The sequence below is a fragment of the Monodelphis domestica genome, chromosome 6, assembly GCF_027887165.1.
Source record: "Monodelphis domestica isolate mMonDom1 chromosome 6, mMonDom1.pri, whole genome shotgun sequence".
NCBI classification, from domain to species: Eukaryota; Metazoa; Chordata; class Mammalia; order Didelphimorphia; family Didelphidae; genus Monodelphis; species Monodelphis domestica.
In genome coordinates this window covers 228,309,486-228,330,431 of record NC_077232.1, presented here as the reverse complement: position 1 = coordinate 228,330,431, position 20,946 = coordinate 228,309,486, and the positions used below count along the sequence as shown (strand labels likewise).

The 20,946-nt window shown below is 36.2% G+C and overlaps 1 protein-coding gene across 1 annotated transcript in view; it reads right to left on the bottom strand.

Annotated features, from left to right (window-relative positions):
- Positions 1 to 20,946, bottom strand: part of TENM3 (teneurin transmembrane protein 3) — a 3,501,974-nt gene that overhangs the window by 1,791,582 nt on the left and 1,689,446 nt on the right. The window contains exon 6 of the mRNA XM_056802938.1: positions 14,020 to 14,176. The gene's annotated coding sequence lies outside the window, so the exon portion shown is untranslated. The remainder of the gene's footprint in view (positions 1 to 14,019; positions 14,177 to 20,946) is intronic.

Sequence of the window (20,946 nt, the reverse complement as noted above, 5' to 3'; positions counted from 1 at the left end):
CTGGCCAGGAAAGGTGAGTAGAATTCGGAGTTTCAGGACCTAGGACAAATCCTAGCTTTGCTAAAGATCAGATTATAGATTTAGAGGGAAAAGAAATATGGAGGCCAGTGTTTCTACCCCTGGCCCCCTCCTTACAGCATCCCCTTATACAGAAGAGGAAACCAAGCCCAAAGAAGTTCAATGACTTGCCCAGGGTCACATTGACATTGTATTTGAAAAATTTTAACTCAGAGCTTCCTGTCTCTAAAAATCCAGTATCCTGTGTCACCTACCTCCTGGATAACCTTGGAAATAAGTAAGTTTTCTTGGTACAGTAGAAAGTACATAGGATTTAAAAGCATGACACTTTGGTTAGAAACCTGGCTCTGTTACTTACCATTTGTAGGACTTAATATCCTTGAGATTCAGTTTCTTCTTCTATAAAGTACAAGAGTTGAATTCTAACAACTTTAAGGACTCTTCTAGCTCAAAGTCATTGATCTACTTATTACAAATAAATTATGTGGCAGATGCTATGCTAGTTGCTCGATATATATATATAAAGACTAAAAAAACCCAAAACACTCCTGGCCTCAAGGAACTTAGACCCTATCAAAGGACATATTCATGGGAAAGGCACATAACCTCTCTAGTCCTCAGTTTCTTCATTTGTAAAACAAGAGAATTGTACTATATGACTTCTAAGTTCCCCTTTACCTAGGGAACAGACTATGTTAAGTGCAGATCATCTGACCTATCTATTATTTTGCATGTAAACAAATAAATACTTTTATTATTAATAAAATTATTATATCATTATATATATGTAGTTAACAATTATATTATTAATCAAAACTAGTATTTACAAAGAGCTTTAAAGTGTGCAAAATGTTGCAATACTCATTTTACAGGCAAATGGGTTTCAGTGACTTGACCAGGGTCACATAAGTAATCCATGGTTACTAAGTTGAACCTTAAACCCATTTCTCATCAAAACAAAATAAAAACAAAAACTGCAACAAAAAGATGGAAATTAAAAAATAATTATTTTAGGTTCCATGAACACTAGGCAGTATTTCTGCCCTTTCCCAACTTTGTTTGAGGTATTCTCTGGGCCTTCTAAGAGGCCTTAGAAATCACAGAATAATAAGATCTGAAGCTAAAAGAGGCCTCAGAGGCCAACTAGTCCTTTCTTCTTATTTTTAAATAAAGACCTAGATGATTTGCCCCAATACAAAGGCAATAAGCATCAGAGGTGGACTACAATGCCCCATTCTCTGACTCCAAAGGTAGTGCAATCTAGCACCATAATCTGATTTGGTCTCTGTCTGTCTTTCTGGTCCTTTCTGGTATTCCCATGAACTTTGTATCTGTCATTTTAAGGAAAGCAAGTAAACTATTCATTTACTATAGATTGATATTTGTGCTTTCTTAGTTTAGTGATACAAAGAGAAATAGACAAATGTAGTGGAACAGGGGTGCCTGGGGACATTTTATAGCCCAAATAGAATTTTCCCAGTCCTAATGATTTTTAACACCACTTTCAAAGCTTGTTCAAAATTTCACAATTGCCATAAGAATTCCCCTATCAGTCACTCTATCTCTCTCACTTCCTCCTCACAGTTTTGCTCTGAGAATGTTGAACCTACTCCCACTGTCCCCAATTCCTTTCATCAGACTGCTTTCTCAACCTTATCTAGCCCAGCTTCTGCCCCTGTCACGCCAGAGAAACTGGCCTTCGCTAAGGTCTCTGATGACCTCATTATAGCTAAGCCCAAGGGCCAGTCCAATTTTTACTCTTCCTTTTTCCTCAACATCTCTGCAGCATTTGTCACATTCAACCATTTTTTTTTCTTTCTATAAATGCTTTCTGATCTCAGCCCTTCCTCTTTAACTCAATCTTGTCCTGTTTTCCCTTTGTCTTATAGAATATATACTAAAATAAGTTTATTTTACCAACTCAAGATAAATATGGAAGAATCCAAAAACTCATCTTTCCTCTCCTCTAGCTTTCTCACCAAATTTAAATATATCGCTATCATGCTTGTCAGAACCCACTCTAAATTACCAGCATTGAAACAAGATGACTTCTTGTTTATATTGAGTCATCTTCTCCATCTACGGTCATAGCCTTTATTGAAATAAACAGAACCTGGGATATTGGGTTACTGCATCCTTTTCTTTATTACATGCAGTTGTGTTATCTTCTTAAATTATTTTTAAGAACATACAACTGCACTCCTTAAGAACTTCCAGGAATCCATTATTCACATTAGGTGCTAGTGCCTTTTAAATTAACTCTAAATAAACCATGCCAGCCCAATTAAGCTTTTTCAGCACTTAATTCTATCCAAACCTTCCCTCTAATTATGTAATGCCAAGATATATAGTATGGGATAGAGAGTAAATAGCCCACTTTGGAGTCAAGAAGACCTGGGTTCAAATCCTGATTCTGGCATATGTTGTCTGATTCCAAGTAAGTAATTTTTCTTCTTGATATTCCTAGGCAAATCTTTAAACCTATCAATTGCAAGTGAGTTCTTCAGATGCTTCAGTGATGAATCTAGATGGATGAAATATTTGATTAAAAAATGAAACTGTTCTCCCCTTCTCCTCCTACCCCCAGCTGCCACCCCCACAAAAAGTGTATATGTAATGTGCCTTTTACTATAAACTATCTAGGCACCCAATATGCCACATTACAGGAGTTACCTGTACTTGGAGCAGCCTAACTTCTTTCTTCTAATCAACCATCTCTCTCCCAATGTTCTGTGCCCAAAGAAGCCTCTTCCTTTAAATATTCATATCTAAAGGATATAAGAAGTGGGCTCACACATCATTTCATATAAGGGGCTTTAATCTTCTCCAGTACATAGATACACACATATGCATTTGCCAACAGTAAGAACCACAAATTATATATTTATTTCATTTGTTTTCTCTGTAGATTTTTTTTCTCTTCCAATTTTAGGTACCTAAATTTTAGACTCTCTGTCCTCTGCAAAGGACATGGACTTGTACTGAATGACATGGACTCATGGGATATTTAAATCATATTTGTTTATAATTATGGTAAGATTATAAAGAAAATCAACTTTCTGATATCCAGCTATTAGCTATCCATGACATGAGGGACAGGACTAACATGGAAATCTTAAGTCCACAAAAATGCAGGACCCTCTAGTTTAGCCTATCATTTCAGCTTTTATCAACTATGAAAGTTTATGTGGTTATAGTAGAGGGGAGAAGATGATGATTTTTTAAAAACCATTACCTTCTGTATTAGAATCAATGCTGTATATTGGTTCTAAGGCAGAAGAGTGATAAAGGCTAGTCAATGGGTGTTAAAAGGCTTGACCAGGATCACACAATTTGGAAATGTCTGAGGTCCCATTTTAACCTAGGACCTCCCATCTCTAGATTTGGCCCTCAATCTGCTGAGCTGCCCAAATGCCCCTTGGACAATTTTTAAAAAATAATTTTTAGTTACTTTTGTGGCACAGTAAGTAGAGTATCGAACCTAGAGTCATAAGGACCTGAGTTAAAATCTATGCTCAGATATTGACCTGGCATGTGACCCTGGACACTTAATCTTTGTCTGTCTGGGTTTACTCATGGTAAAATGTAGATAATAATTTTACCTACAGCCCATTTTTTTTGAGGATAAAATAAGATAATATTTATAAAGAACTTCGCACAGTATCTGACAAATAGTAGGTGTTTAATAAACATTTCCTTTTATTTCTTCCTCAGACATGTAACGATGTTTATAAGTGAGATTTTTTTTATAGTAATCAATTTAAACGTATAGAATTTGGCCTCCAAAAAACTGAATAAGAAACCCAAAGAAGAACTGACAAGGAAAAAAGAATATGAAGTCATAGTTCTCTCTGATTTAACTTGACAAATATTTAATTCTCCAAGTTGTTAATTAATATACGCAGCTATAGCTCTTAGAAGTGAGAGAAAACATTCCATTCAGTGGTGGGCACCATCAGTCAGGCCTCAGTGGTCATAAACCACTGATAGTTTAAGAGAGCAACTGCATAACGCCTCTTGATTCATTTCAGTTTCTTTAAAAGTAATGCTGTAGCTGTGTCAATCAGACGATATCAGGAGGAAAAGGAAGAAAGTCACTGATGCATAAATTTACCTAGCATGAAATCCTTTTTTTTTTCCTATGCAGAAAAAAAATATGGAGCCTGTCCTTATATTTACATCATACTGCAGGGGTTTACTTTTTGGTACTTTTGCGTAGCCATATAACACATTCCATTCCATTGTTGAATGTGCATGCTGCACAAAAAACGAATTGAGGAAGAAAGGAGGCTGAAATGAAAACTGCATAATACCAGGGCATAAAATGAAGCCACCTCACCTCCCCAGGAAACATTTTTCATTGTGGTAGAACTGATATATGAATACATATTAGTCTTTTATTAAAAAGATACCCTTTTTTTTTTAATTGTGAAGGTTTCAGGAAAGTAACTTCCAGACTCATTTCTGTAGATCATTTTCACCAAGCCAGGTTTGGGGCAAATTTTGGGTGTTTATTGGAAAAAGGAAGCATTCACTAGAAAGGCTCTATGGCAAAGTAAATCAAAGGACAGCTTTGGACTCTTAGAAGATCTGCATTTAGGTTCTGCTTCTGCTACAAACTTCCTGCATGAGTCTGAACAAGTGTAAATTCTGAGGGCTCCAGATAACTTTCTAGGAATTGGCACGGGAATTTCCTACACTGTGGAAACTGAAGATCAGGTCATCCTAACTCCCATCGATCCATAGGCTAAATGGGAGACTAAAACCTTAAAGAAGAGGATTGCTACTCTACTAACTTCCTGTCCTCCAAACTCCTTGGGAATAGGTTATGAATATGAGATGCTTCACTCCTAAAGAAGAATAAGATTTCTGTAGTCATTCTTTGAGACAATGCAGCATAATGGGAAGACAAACAAACCCAAAGCTAAAAGACTTAAACTTACATTTCATCATGAGTTTTAAAGTAGGAAGGAAATTCAGAGGTCAGGTAATCACCTGGTCATATATATTGGAGCTGAAAGGGATTCTGAGGGCATCCAGTTCATATCTGTGCCTTTACAGATGAGGAAACTGAGGGCTCCAAGGGTGAAAAAATTGCCCATTATCATATAGTGGTTGAACCAGAATCTAAACAGAGACACTCTATTTCCACATCTCAAGGTCCTTTCCCATGAACTCTGTTATTTAAGATATTCTCAGCTCATAAGTACAATTGAGAAAAAGGAAAAGACTTGCTCAAGGCCATACAGATGGTAAATAGCAGAGTCTGGATTTGACTTCAAACCCAGTGCCTTTCTACTACAGCAAAGTGCTTTGTGAAAATGAGATCATGAGCTCCTCAAGGATAGGGACTGGTATTTGCCTTTATGTCCCCTAGTCAGTATAGTGCTTGAGACTTAGTAGGTGCTTAATAAATGTTTATTTTATTTATGACTTGATCTCTTGCTCCAAGTCTGCCTGCTCTGATGTAAAATGGTGATATCTACCACTAGTATTCAGCAATCTGGCTGGATAGTTATAAGCAAAGTATTTTGTAAACTTATTGGGGCAATAGAAATGTGGGTTTTTACTGTTATCCTAGCCATGAAACAAGTTGATATCACTCTTAAAACTAATAAAAAATGGTAAGGTTTTTCCCCCAAAGAGCCTGACTGTTCATCTTCATTTGGCCTTTTGGATAGCTTCACTTTCAAGGTGACAGCACTAACTGTGCCCTATAAATCCATCTCTTGCCTTCCTTTCGACCGTTAAAGTGTATGTTAGATTCTCTTGCTTCAAGCAATGCTCTGGAGTAACCCTTGTTAAAAGTATTACTGTAGATATTTCAGAACCTCCAACAAAAATGTCACCTTTGAAGTTATTTTGCTGCAAAATTCAAACTACATTAATCTCACTTTCATAGGTATTTGAAGTTTGGGTTTTCCCTTAGTTGGAAACATTCCTCATGATACTAAAATAAAAATCAAGCTCTATAACTTAAATGTCTCAGCAGCAGTAGGAAACAGACTAAAAATACTCCTTTAAACATCCCCACAAGACTGGAAAATGGCAACTGAGGTAAGAAAAGCAGCCGGGGGAAAGTCTGTGGATGCTAAAGATGCAGACTCCTTGTTCAAGTTGGTTCACACAAAAGCCTTGCAAACTTTAATTGTGCCTTAACTTCTTGAGATGTTGCTACATGATCAGCTGATTTTATTTGGCTAGTGCTTTGTGAAAGGGCTTTTCAGGATAATGACATAGAAAATGTTTCATTGTCAGGAATTTGCATAAAACTCATTTTCTATTTCCTTTTGTAATCAGACATATGAACCTACCATCCTCTTGGATGAATGAGAGAAGAGCTCCTCTTTGTGATTAGAAAGGTTGTAGCCTACTGGCTGTTTCTCTCTTTCTCCCCCCACCCCAAATTCCTCTCTCCCTCTCTTCCCTCTCCTTCTGCCTCTTTGTTCCCTCCCTCCCCACATCTCTCTCTTCCCCCTGTATCTGTTGTTTCAAATGCCCAGGCAGTTAGGAAGCTTTAGAATCACATTTTTTTTTCCCTCTCACATATACTATTAAACCAATCTCAGAGTTACCTTTTACTTTAATGGGCACTTTTTTTCATAATTATTTCTACAAAATGAGATCGACTGAATCTTTGGCTCTGAATGCCACAAGAAATGGTTAGATAATCATGACAATTCATGAAACTGGCTGCTCATTTCAGGACACCAGACAATGGGGTTTATCTAAAAGAGAGTAGAACTGAAGATGTACAAATACCAGTAAGCCCATTCCTTTACTTTTAGCAATAATGATAGAAATCAAATGATGACATTGAAGTTTTTTGGAGGAAATAACCAAGTCTTTCAAAATTCTTTGCAAACAAGTTTTTTGTGCCAACTCAAGAGAATGTTCAAAATGATTTTATGTTATTTTAATTTTATTTATAATATGTATAATAATATTTTATTCATAATATACAATATGATTATAAATATAATGTTTATAATATTATTTAAAAGGAATATTAATTTTAAAAAAATTAATTTACTTGAAAAATTCTTACTTTCCATCTTAGAACCAACACAAAGTATCTGTTCTAAGGCAGAAGTGAAGTATGAGGTAGGCAATTGGGATTAAGTGATTTGCCCAGGATAATACAGATAAGAAGTATCTGAGGCTAGATTTGTACTCAGCAACTCTGCTCATGAACCTGGCTCTCTATCCACTGAGTCACCTAGTAGTCCTTCAGTGGTTCTATTTTAATATATACAATTAAAGGATTGTAATAAGATGTTCATGAAAGCAATTAGTATACTGAGGGGAAAAAATAACACTTATTCCGAAGTCAAAGAACTGGGTGCAAATCCTAATCTGGGGCTTTCTACTTGGGTGACTTTAGGTAAAGCACTCAAACTCCCTGGACTTCAACTTCTTCATCTAAGAAATTAAAGAATCAGACTTGATGGTCACTAAGGAAACTTCTAGATGGGGATCAATAATCTCCCTAATATGACACTGAATGGAAAAGGTTTCTCAGAATCCTCTCTGGTATTAAGATTACTTGATAAAAGCATATCCTAAAGGAATTGGAGATAATGACTAGACTTGGGTGCTTAGTTGTCCTCAGGTATTTGAAGGGTTATCAGGTGGTAAAATAATTTAATTCATTCCACCTGACCCAGAGAATTAAAAGCAAAGTGAATGTCAGAGGACCTGCAGAGACCAATTTCTGTGTTTACAAGAAAGGACATTAGTGTTCCGCAATATAATCCACTGGAAATAGGTAGCCTGTCTGCTTTTGGAAAAGGAAGTCTGCTGTTTCCTCACCCTGAAGGAAAAGGAAAGGGGAGAATTTCATAAGGAAAAGGGAAAAGTGAGCAAGAACACATAGGTTTGAAATGAATGTTTGTTCATGAGGTATGGAGTTCAGTTTTGATTTAAGTTTGGCAAGTAAGTGAGGAGCAATGAGGGGGGATTCAAGAGATTTCTGGCTGACCAATTGGGAAAGAAGGTTAAATGACAGAGGGAAAAGCCAAGGCTAAATCCTGATTGGGCTTCTGAGGAACTGCCTTATGGCCTGATGCCCTGCCTAGATGTACAAAACATAACTGAGATTGATTCTAAATTGTTCTTTTAAAAAAAATTAGTAGTAATAGTAGTTTAGGTTAATATTTAATTAATCATTGTCTAACAGAGGAAACTGTGGACTGGCTCTGTGTGTTTGTGTGTGTGTGTGTGTGAATACACACAAACATATATATGGAATGAGAATGGGGAGAGGGAGGAAGAATATGTTTTCTTTGAATTATTTGAGTGAAAGTTTTTCTTTCCCATCCAAAATGGGAACTCAGGAGGTAGATGAAATTAATCATCATGATGATCAAACCAAAAAAAAAAAGCTAAGAAACTATTTTTTCTTTTTTTTTTCACCTTTTCCTTCTGTGAAAAACAGAACATCCATAAAGGATAGACAATTGGGGCTAAGTAACTTGGCCAGGATCACATAGCTAAGAAATATCTGAGGCCATATTTGAACTCAGGTTCTCCCAACTCCAAGCCTTAGAAATTCTTTTGATAAGTAAATGTTTGATCCCCTAGAAAATGAGAAGACATAAGAATTATGTCTTAAAAAATTAACTTCTTAGAATATTAGCTTTGAATATTAACTCATTTGTCTAATATTATAGAGCAAGATCGTGAAAGTTCATGACATAATTCCATTTAAAAATAGGTTATTGTTAAGTCATTTTCAGCATGTCCAATTGTTCATGAACTCATTTAAAGTTTTCTTGTTAAAGACACTGGAGTAGTTTGGCATTCCCTTATTCAGTTCATTTTTACAAATGAGGAAACTGAGATAAAAAGGGTTAAGTGATTTGCCTGAGGTCATACATCTAGTAAATGTCCGAGACTTGATTTGAACTCAGGAAGATGAGTCCTTCTGTCTCAAATGCCTGGTATTCTATCCACTGCAGCCCTACTACCGAGTATCCTTTATATAGTGATTTAAGATTTTAAAATCACTTTACATTGTCCCATTTTATCCTCATAGCAATCCTGAGCATCCACATTTTACAGAGGCAGGCAGCTGTTAAGAGACTTGCCTAGTGTCCAAGACTGCCTAAGAGCTTAAAAGTACTTCCCCAGTCCACTCTAGAGAAGTTAAGGAATTCATTCAAAGGAAGATAAGAATTCATTTGCATAACCAGGACAAGGGATTAAAATCTAGGTCTTCTATCTCCCAGTTCAGTATTTTTACTATATACATATTTTTTATGTATATCGAATTGCTTCTCTCTTGAGGGGGAAAGACATTTTACTCATTTTGCTTCCACTTCTATCAGCTAGATACTGCCTAATTTTATGGTTAAAAAGAAAAAAAAATTAAGGTTCCTATGGAATTTCTGTTCAAGTTCTCCAATTTCTCAGGATACCAACATTTCAAAAGGAAAAGTGCTATTTCCTCATTGGTGAGGAAAGGCCAATAAGGGTACCTCACTTTCTTTAAGGGCCTAATCACTTGTTTACTTGAATGGCTTCCTATCCTTTCCTCCAAACAGGGACCTTGTCAAACAAATGCCTACAAAGGGAAAAAGTTGGCTGGCAGCATCACTAGGCGTCTCTAAGGAGTTTTGGTCAGAATAGCTGTAAAGATGTGAATGATGGTTTGCTGAAAGTGAAAAGAAAAATCCTTGATAAAGCATAAAAAGAGGTGTTACTTTTAATAGCTGCTCAGGCACCAATCTCAGAGGCTCTTCCTGGACTTAGACATAGTATACCTGGACCTGAGTGAGGGACTTAATAGAAACTCTTATTATATCCTTTTGGATAAGATGGGAAGATGTTGGGGTAGATGATGGTAGATTTCAGTGAATGTAGAATTGCTTATATGTCTGTACTTAAATAGTGGTGATTAAAGGGTAGAGCTATCTATCTAGGCTTTCCATGTTTTTATCAGTAAATTGGATGAAAGCATCAAAGGCATGCTCATCAAATAGGATGATGGCATATTATACCAAGATGAGAGAGATAGCTAACATGCTGGAAGATGGAATCAGTATCTGAAAAGATATCAATCGACTACATAAATAAGATGAATCTAAGAAAATGAAATTACATAGGGTTAAACTTAAGTCTTATTTGGGTTAAAGAAACTTCAAGTAGAAGATGTAGAAATCATGTTAAGAAAAAGTTTATGGGAAAAAAAGATCTGGAGTTTTTTGAAGACTGCAAGATCACTTTCTGAAATGGGATACAATAGATAACTAGTATTCAATCAATTAGCAAGTATCAGTTAGATGCCAATAAAATACTGTTAATGAACAAGAAGCCTAATGCTAATGAGGGAGACAGTAAGTATCTAAAATGGTATGTCTGTTTACATACAGATGCATACATATACAAATAACTCAGTATAAGTATAAGGTGAATAAATTGAAGTAATTTGAGAAGACACTAGTTGAGTAAAGACTTTATGTACAAGATGGGTTTTGAGCAACTTCATAAAAATCAGACAGGGACTGAATGAGTCAGGGGCAAAGAACTAATTCATTCTCAGTTGGTGGTGATGAGGGAGTGAAACTCAAGGGAGAGACTAGGGATTAGTATCCACATCCAGGAGTCATATGAATGTGAGTCTGATAAGATTACCAATAAAGCATGTATATTTTCTTATTTATGTGTCATTTGATTCTAATAACCAGGGAATTGTCCATAATAATGGAATTATTCATCAAATTATCTTTGTTGTTCTATTATGGAATCTTATATGATTTTAACATACATATGGAAAATGCTTCATGGATGTGTCTTTTGAGAGAAATGCATCTTTTTTTTTTTTAAATAATCAGCAAATAGCCACAGGAAAATCATGCATTCTCTACACCCTTGAGTTAATTACGTAGATATTAAAATAGGGTCTCCTGTAGAAAATTGTTTTCAAATGCTTTCTTGTTCCCATCTCTTATTTCCATCAAGGATATCTTTGGTATTTAAGTTAAGAAGTTTTACAGAGTTAAGGAAGTGGCATATATAATATTATTTATAAATGTTTGCACCTATGTGCTAGGACAATCCATGAATGCTAGTGTGAAAGAAATATATGGTATAGAAATGGAAGCCTGGACTCTACTACTATCTTTAATTAGTTTCTATGATAATGACCAGCAATTTATTTAGTACTTGAAGATTTTCTCAAAGTTGCACATATACTTTTTTTTGGATCCTCATGACAATTCTATAATAAAAGCAAAATCTTTTCCTTTTAGGGTTTGGGGGCACTGGTTAAAGAGCACTTGATCAAGTAAATTAATCTCCCAAAGGATATGATATACTATTTATTTAATGTAGCTTCAGTATATTCTTTTATTCAAATCATGATGTTTACTTATCTTTTTAATATGCAAAGATGAGTTTATGAATAAATTATCCAAATAGCCATGTTGTTTTCTCTAAAGAGGAATAAATCTGTCCTTAGCAAAATCTCAATTTTCTACTCAACTTTTTCTCAATATTGACATGAATGGTTGATGTACTGAGGTGCCAGAAGGATTAATTTGTGTTTTGTAAGTAGGAGAGAAAACATATGTAAGCCATCATATGCTTTGACTATATTCAGATTATGGAAAGCTCAGATTTCTACATGTCAATGGAACATTTTTCTGGTCACCCTTATCATTACTTACTGAATTTTAAATGGATGATGATTTTAAAAAACTAATAATAGATTACAGTGGTAATTTTATTTTGCATGTTTAATGCAAATATAAAATCTAATTATAATAAAAGACTAAACTATACATAGAATTCAAAGTTTTTTGATAAAAAGAACAATAATAAGTAAAAGTATATTTTTATATATTAAAGTACACAGTATTTGTGTTTTTATCTGAACTACTTTTACTTATTTTGAAAGTAATATGGAGAAGTTATTTTAAACATTAAACTGCCAAGCATTCAAACTCTACTATAGAGAATTCAACTCTGATGGATTGGCCATGTTCAAATGTCAAACACATATATGCCTAAAAGATTATTTTATGGAGAACTCAAAAAAAAGCAAATGCTCACACTAAGGTCAGAAGAAGCGATTCAATGACACTCTCAAAGTTTCTCTGAAGAACATTGGTATCAATTGTGAGATATGGGGGACACTGGCACAGAACTGTCTTGCATGGTGCACCCACATCAAAGAAGGTCCTGCATTCTATGAGCAAGGTAGAATTACAGTAGCTTGAAAGAAATGTGAGATGCACAATTTAGAGAAGTTGTCATCCCAAATATTCATACAGACTATTTGTGCCCAACTTGGAGTAGAGCCTTGTGAACTTCTCTGAATCTGATCAGCCACATTCAGACCCACTGAACATTGATCCCAACAAGTCAACAACTTTTACTTATTTTTGGAAAAGCTCTTCTAATCAGTAAAATTTGACTATCTCCCACCCTATAGACTTGTCAAGTCTTACATTACTAATACATATCTATACTCCAATTAAAACAGGATTTATTGAAGAGAAACTGGGCAGTTCTTCACTTCTGAACTAGGTTCAAACATAGTCATTTACATTAACTGAACTGTTATCTCAATAACATGGGTAAACTCTTCCAAAAGTGAAGGCTGGAACCCATCCATGCTCCCTTTTTCATGCTGCGTATATCTTGTCCAAGGCTCCTCATAAATCCCTCACAAAGAATATGCCTAACATGCTGGGAAATGTACTCTAGCCCTGTCAACATTTTGGGTAATTGATTCTATCCAGCTGTTATCCCACACATTCACTAGTCTACCTTCTATTCTTATCCTATACCTCTTACATATTATTTTTTTCCAGTGTGTGTTACAGGCAAGTCATTTTGGCAACATGCTATAGCTTGTGCAAGCCTACCATATGTCACTCCATTAATCTTGGTTGAACTGCAATTGTGAGTCTTTGGAGATTGTGGTCTTCCATTATTCATAGTCTTAGAGGAACACCAGAAGAATACTAGTATTAAAATTTGGGAAAATGTTAAAAAGTTTGTTTTGGGGAAAAGTGAGTGTATATGTGGGTTGTGGGCATATGTATGGTCACTGAAAATATTATAAAGTTCCTTACGTGTAAACTAGTTCATTCTCTCCCCCCAACATTTAAATTTAGATTGAGATGATTGTTAATCTTCAATATTCATCTAAGAGAAAGAGTTTGCAATGGGATACTTAAACAACTAATTTCCCTGTGTGGGCATTAGTCACTATTCATCCATTTTTTTTCCAAAGAGGATTGTTAGATTTGACTCTTTTCAGCCCTCATCCTTCTTCCTGAAGATGTTGTATAAAGCAAGACTTGATAAAAACTGCTTTATAAGACCAATCATAATCTTCTACCATCTTCTGGATGATTTTATATTATTGCATATAAATTATCGGCTTATTTACATGAGATAAAGCTTTTACATCCCACCACAAAGAATGTATTATTTCCTCAGGGAGGAATACAGAGAGGATAGAGGAAAGGGGCAATTATATACAGTTGGGGAATAGTTATGTGTCGGGGCTATCCGATTCTACCCCTCTCATTCTTCCCTACAACACTGGCAAAAATTATCAAGAGCTGACAGCAAGGTATAAAATGCTGGATGAAGGGTCTGCATTGTTTCAGTGTTTTGTAAAGTGCACCATATGGATGTGCAATTAATATTAATGGGTGAACTACATATTTGCTGATGGTGTTCTATGTATATTTTGCTACAGAAGTGGTTATGCGCCATTGCGAATTCCTCTTACACTTTTGATATTTAAATGCAGTCTACAACCAAGTTTATGTTTGTAAGTGAAGAGCACATAAACATGCCCAGATATGATGAGGCACTGAGTTTTTTCCTAAGTTTCTTTCCTGGCATAGTTTTCTTTATGATGAATTTATAACAATGCAGTAACAAACTCTGAGGTAGGGTTATTTTCAAATTCCCCCTCCCCAACAAAACTAGGAGAAGAATACCCTCTACATAGGAATTTTTTCCCTTGCGATCACTCACCAATATTTACAAGGCAGGGTCACTTTTAATGCCACCAGCAGATGAAAAAAACAGGCGAAGAGACTGTTTTTGTCTTCACTGATTCTGCCAAAGTGATAGCCGCCACTGACATTACACTTGGGAAAGGTTGTCTTGGTCACTCAATTCGCTCTTTGTTCTGGAATAGGAGAGGGGAAAAAATATGTCGGTATTGTGCATATAGATCATAATGCCAAAAAAAAAAATTAAAAGATCGTACTCTTCAAGAGATCAACAAGATTGCTAACATTTGCTTTGAAAAGTACCTTCTGGAATATACTTAAGATACTAAGAGGTTTAAAAGGCCCCCAAGAACTCAAATAACCATCTACAAAATTAATTAATCACTTTGAGGATTTAGTAGAGAGAAAGGGCCATAAACATATTATGTGCTCAGCTGGTGGTCGGAAGTAAGCCCGAGAAGACAATTTTGTTTAAAAATTATTTTTAAAGAGGAAAGAAAATGAGATTTGAAATGATGTACATACATATATATGTATGCTTATGTATGCACATATATGTGGATATGGATATAGATTTGGGGCAAACAGAAAGGGCATTTTATATATACATGTGGCCTGTGTAGCAGCAGAAGAAGGGAAAGGTGAAAGATTAATGAGAACGGAGTTTTTTTGAATTTTTTTTTGCATTTTCTATCATCTATGTGAATTATTACCTAGATGCCTGATATGTCCTAAAAGAGAAACTGTGATGAATAAATAAACAGCTCTCGAAATCTTCAATAGGGCGCTTTACCTTGCAGGGAATATTATCATTGGCTTTTGATACAATTTCTGCTGCAGGGAAAGACTTTCAAAGCTCAGAATGCTGAAGTATTGCCAGGCGCTCAAAGACCCCCTGCAGTGCGCGTCAAACTAAGAAATCTCTCTGAACTTGTCGAATTAAAAGTCATCTCCCTCTCCCTGCAACCCCTGCATGAGCTGGGAAGCTCTGTCCTCATTTTTTAGGCCCCTCCATGATAAACAAATGGAGCCCAGAGCATCTTTATTCTTTACAGGCATGCAATTAAAATTCTTTTTAAAAATATAATTGAATGCAAGGAATTTCAAAAGGAGTTTCTAGTTAACAATGAGGCTAAACAGTTTGAGTGGGCCACATTCAATTGTTTCAAAGGTAAAAGCATAACAGCTTGTTAGGAACTCAGAGAAGTGTCCCTTCCTCTTTTCCATTAATTTTTTTTTTTGATTGAACATCAAGAGGTTGTTCTAAACTTAAACATCTCAGCAGGATTTATGCTTTCTGGAATGTCATAAGACTTAATTACTCAGTCTGCAAAGAGGAGTACACTATTAAAATATGAACAAAGCCAGATGAGAACTCTCAGATGCTGCAAATCATTATTTATCTATCCCCCCACCAAAATTAAAGAAACTTAATTCGTGTTTGCATTTTTAGGCTATACACTGGACTTTTCTTTCTCTATTCTGTAGTGTTCTCATGATACACAAATTCGACAACAATCTGGTAAGTCCCATAGTGCAGAACTTCAAGATGTTATTTATTACTAATATTAAAATAAAAACACTACGGTCACAACTAGCTGAAAAACACTTTGGAAATTTGCAAAGGAAAAGAAAGGAGAAAGAAAAGTTTAAAAGAAGGAGAGAGAGAAAGAGAGAAGGAAGAAAGGAAAAACAGAAAGAAAGAAAAAAGAAGAAAGTCAACAATATTAAGTCATTATGAGAAAAAAAGTCTGATTCAGAATGATATAATTAATCCTTATGGTGAAATACCTGACGGTGATTTGCATACCAGAGTATCTAAATTACCAAAATTAATTTCCTAGAAGAGCACTAGAAATTTGGAGGTATATGGTCTGGGTTCTAGTTTCTGTTGATCTATCAAACAGCAGGATGACCTTTGGCAAATAACTTTCTAACTCTAGCTCTCAGTCACATTATTAAAAAAAAAAAAGTGAGGTAGTGAGACTATAAACTCAATGTAGGACAAAAGTGTTAAATGGCAGTTAGAATAGTTAATGAGATCTTTGGAGAGAACAACTGGACTTGTGATATCATTGGTCTGAGGAACTTGATAATGAGGACACTTCCTCTAACAATACAAATCAGCACTTTATTTGCAATTTATATTCTTAGTCATCTATGCAGTACACAGAGAGGTGGCATGACTTAGTCAGGGTCACATAATTAGTAAGCATCAGAGGAACTAGTTTTCCTGGATTTAAGATCAAATCTGTATTCTTAGAGCCCAGTGATTCTCTTAATAAGATATTTAGATATATTAATAATGACGTATGCAGAATGAAGTAGCATCCTTTACCCTGGTCAAGCAGCCTTTGAATTATGGTGTCCAGTTTTATTATGATCAACTTCTTGAGAGTCATTAACATGCTGAAGAACATCCTGAAGAAAGTCATCAGGACTGAAAAGGGCCTTCATAACATGGCAAAAGAATATAGTTGATGAAACTGGGGATGTTTACTATTGGTGAATGGATTGAGGGATAGGGGCATTTTGTCTTCAAGACATTATCTTGGAGAATTTGAAGGATTCTCTTATGGCACAGGAATTAGGTTTAATTGGCTTGGTTCAAAAGAGCTGAACTAAAAGAAAAAATGCATGATATAGAAAGAATTGGAATTTATGCAAGGGAAAATTTATGTAATGGACATGGTCTTTTACAGATCTAATCAGAGAAAGGGGATGGATAATTAAGTTTTAAATTAATTGTTTAAAATAAGTACTTGATCTCTTTATAGGATACCACTAAGTCCTCTGAAAAATATTCCAAGGCTCCTGGTGATCTTTACTAGGTAAAGTCTAATAGAGAAACTTAACAAGGAATCTACCTCCTGAAGAGGAATCTAGAAGACACACCATGGGTGAGAAACGAATCCAGATTGCAGGACATTAAGGTATGGTGAGGAGTAATGGGATGATGAAGAAATTAGGGACAGTAGATGAAACCACGTGGTAGAAAAATATAGCTGTGGAAAGGAGACAAATGAGATCATAGAGCTGGAAGAAAGACTAATTAAAGTTGGCTTCTTTTTCAGTAGGAAAGACCTATAAACATTTATATGGAATGGGAGACAACAGCCAAGAGGAAAATAATGGACTAAAGAAACTGAGATGGTACATATTTTGAAGGAGAAAGGTACTATGGAAAATCAGAGGGGATAGTTTTGAGTTTTGAGTTTTGAGAACTCATACTTAGCCTTAAGAAAAATATACATTTCTTCATGATTTTACATTTAATACAACTTACAAATATGTACTCATTAGAGTTATAATGAAAAAATTTAATTGTACAATATAAAAAGTGTGGTACATAGCAAATAGACTGTTCAATGAGTATATGCAACCTAATAAAAAAGTCCATCAAACTAATCTTGTATAAGGAAATTTGTTATTTTGATTAAGTGACTCAGAACAAAATTAACATAAGAGAAAAGAAGATGTATCCTAGCATAAAAGCAATAAAAACACCTTCATTTTATCTCTGGTAAATCATTGGTAGAAATAATACAGAAAAACATGATATGTGAACAGAATTCAAATAGGGAGTAGTAATGATGCTAGAGATCATATAAGACAGTTTAAATATAATTTAAGTTTTAATTTTCTGGCAAAGAACTCCAAAGTCCAAGCTTTATGAAAATTTGCCTTCTATGATAAACAAAAATAACCCATCTACTGACCCAAACCCCCAAAACTTCTATTTCTTCTACTAAAAGAAAAAGTAGATGTAATACCTTCAAGGATACACTACATTCTCTTCATAGGAAGACTTCAGTCTCTACGTGAGACTGATAATACTTTATATACCTTAATTCACTTCTGTAGCCTTCACTTAAAGCCTCATGCTTTCTCATGATTTTTATGTTCTTCAATTAGGACAAGGAGGAATTCCATTTTCTAATATTACAGTAAAATGTAAAAGCTACCCTCTAGGTTAAATTATATGACAACTTTTTCTTTGAAGAAGGATTCAGTGAAAAGCAGATAAAATTCGAAACTGACTTGCTCATCAGAGCTACATAAATGTGAGTCATCACTCACAGTTGCTCTGCCTAGTTGGTATGAGCTTGGTGAGGATAAAGAATTATCACTACATTATTCTGCTTTGAGTTGATACTGATAAAGGTTAAAAGATGTAAACAGGTAGTTTTTAAAGGAAGAAATCCAAAATATTAATAATCATTAAAAATATTCCAAATCTTTAATATTTAGGACAATGTAATTAAACCCATTCTGAGATTCTGCCTAATACTTATCAAGTTGGCAAAAATGCTATAAAAAGGACAGTGATAGATAGTGATGGGTTCTGGAAAAAACAGGTCCACTAATGAACTGTTAGTTGAACTGTAAAATGAACTGGCCATTCTGGAAAAGTTTGAAATTTTGCCCATTGTTATCAATTTTTGCTTGAAACAGAAATATCACTATGATTTTCATCTTGTAGCTATGTCTGTTTTGTCTTCTGTTGTTTGTGCCTGTATGAAAGCATTTTGTGATCTTTAGTGCTGTAAATTGCCTAAAGTCTTTGGGAAAAGTGTAACAAAAATTTGGTAATGAAGACTGTCAATGGGTCAACGACAGCTATATCCTTGATAACATATTTTGAAATCTTCCCTATTCTCTCAAATATGTCAGTGTCAGAAAATAGGAAATGCTGACTCTAGGGTAATTAATTTACTACCTGTACCTAAGACAACAGAGTCACAGAGTATCCAAACTGGAAGGGACCCTAGGGCTCAACAACTCAAACCCATCAATTACAAATAAGAGGGGTGAGATTATTTTATGCCAAGTCATACACCTCCTGAAAATGAGACTGCCATATATTTTAATTTAAATATTTATTTAGGCTGCCACATATATATAGTATTGTTATAAAAATGTACCTTTTAATATAACTTTAAATAAGCACACCAGAACACAAGAATTTATTATTATTTTTTATTTTTATTTTTTGGGAAATTTTATTTAATTCGTTAATTTAGAATATTTTTCCATGGTTACAAGAATCATATTCATTCCCTCCCTTATTCCCCGGCCCTTCATCCCCCTCCCATAGATGAAGTGCAATTCCACTGGGCTTTACATGTGTCCTTGATCAAGACCTATTTCCATATTATTGATATTTGCACTAAGGTGATCATTTAGAGTCTATATCCCCATTGACCCATTTGATCAAGCAATTGTTTTTTTCTTCTGTGTTTCTACTCTCACAGCTCTTCCTCTGAATGTGGATATTGGAGAACACAATAATTTAAATGAACATTCTCTCAAATAATTTGCACTGGTTAGTGGTAGTCTCTCGGTGACCAAGAATGACTATTGTCTTTATGCATTATCATCTATTGATGTACCCTCATGTGGCTTTGGAGTCCAAAGGCTGAGGCATAGAGTTTGTGACACATGGGGCATGGGATGCCAGTTGTTACGGGAGGTGCGGTTGTGGCCTGGTGTTGGCATTCACGTGCAGCGGCAAGATGTCGACGTCGCTCATCTTCAAAGGTGGTGGCGGCTTGGTTAATGTGGGTTTGCCAGCTGCTTCTGTCAGAGGCAGCGAGTTCTAGTTGCTTTGGTGTAATGCCAGCCTACTTCAAGTTTGACTTTAGCTGATCCTTGAATCTTCTCTTTGGTCGGCCTTGTTTCCTGAGTCCAGCTGACAGTTCACCGTAGAATACCTGTCTTGGTATTCGCTGTGGGTCCATGCGGAGGACGTGTCCAGACCATCGTAGCTGGGCTTTGAGGACCAGGACTTCGATGCTGGTGGAGTTGGCTCTGTCGAGGACTTCCTGGTTGGTGATTCGGTCCTGCCATCGGATCCTCATGATTGACCGGAGGGAGCGTTGGTGGAATTGCCCCAACTGCTTCATGTGCTTCCAGTACAGTGTCCATGTCTCGCAACTGTACAGGAGCGGGCTGAGGACCACTGCGTTGTACACTTTGAGCTTCGTCGCAGTGCTCACACTGCTGTGTTGGAGGACTTTGGAGTGCAGCCGCCCGAGTGCCTGGCTGGCCTTTTGGATCCTGGCATTGATCTCATGGTCTAGGGACCCATCGTTGGCAATGGTGCTGCCCAAGTACTTGAAAGTATTGACGTTAGAAAGCTGCGTGCCGTCGATTGTAATGCACGGCTGATTCGTTGGCCTCCCTGGTGCAGGTTGGAACAGCACCTCTGTTTTGCTGAGGCTGGTAGTCAGGCCAAACAGTTTTGTTGCAGTGGAGAACCTGTCCACAATGGTTTGAAGATGATTTTCTTGGTGGGCCATGAGAGCACAGTCATCTGCGAAGAGAGCTTCCAGGATGAGTCTCTCTGTTGTCTTTGTTTTTGCAGTCAGGCGGCGAAGGTCGAATAGTGAGCCATCCAGTCTGTATTTGATGTAGACGCCCAGGTCTAGATCCATCACAGCATGTCGTAATACATGGGTGAAAAATAAGTTGAATAGTACCGGAGCGAGGACACAGCCTTGTTTCATGCCATTGGAGATATTGAAGCAATCAGAAGTCTCTCCACCAGATAGGACTTCCCCTGTCATGTCGACATGAAAGACCTGGATCAGTTTGACAAATTTTGCTGGGCAACCAAGCTTGCTGAGGATCACCCACAATGCATCCCTTTTCACTGTGTCGAATGCCTTTGTCAGGTCTATGAAGACAATGTAGAGACTTAGGTTCTGCTCAAGGCATTTTTCCTGCATTTGCCTCATCCTGAAGACCATGTCGATGGTGCTGCGATCTGGTCGGAAGCCACATTGTGATTCAGGCAGGTTCTGCTCTGAAACAGATGACAGGAGTCTGTTGAGTATAACACTGGCGAGGATCTTTCCAGCAGTGGAGAGTAGTGAGATGCCTCTGTAGTTGTCACAGGCTGCTCGTGAGCCTTTGTTCTTGTATAGGGCTACGATGGAGGCAT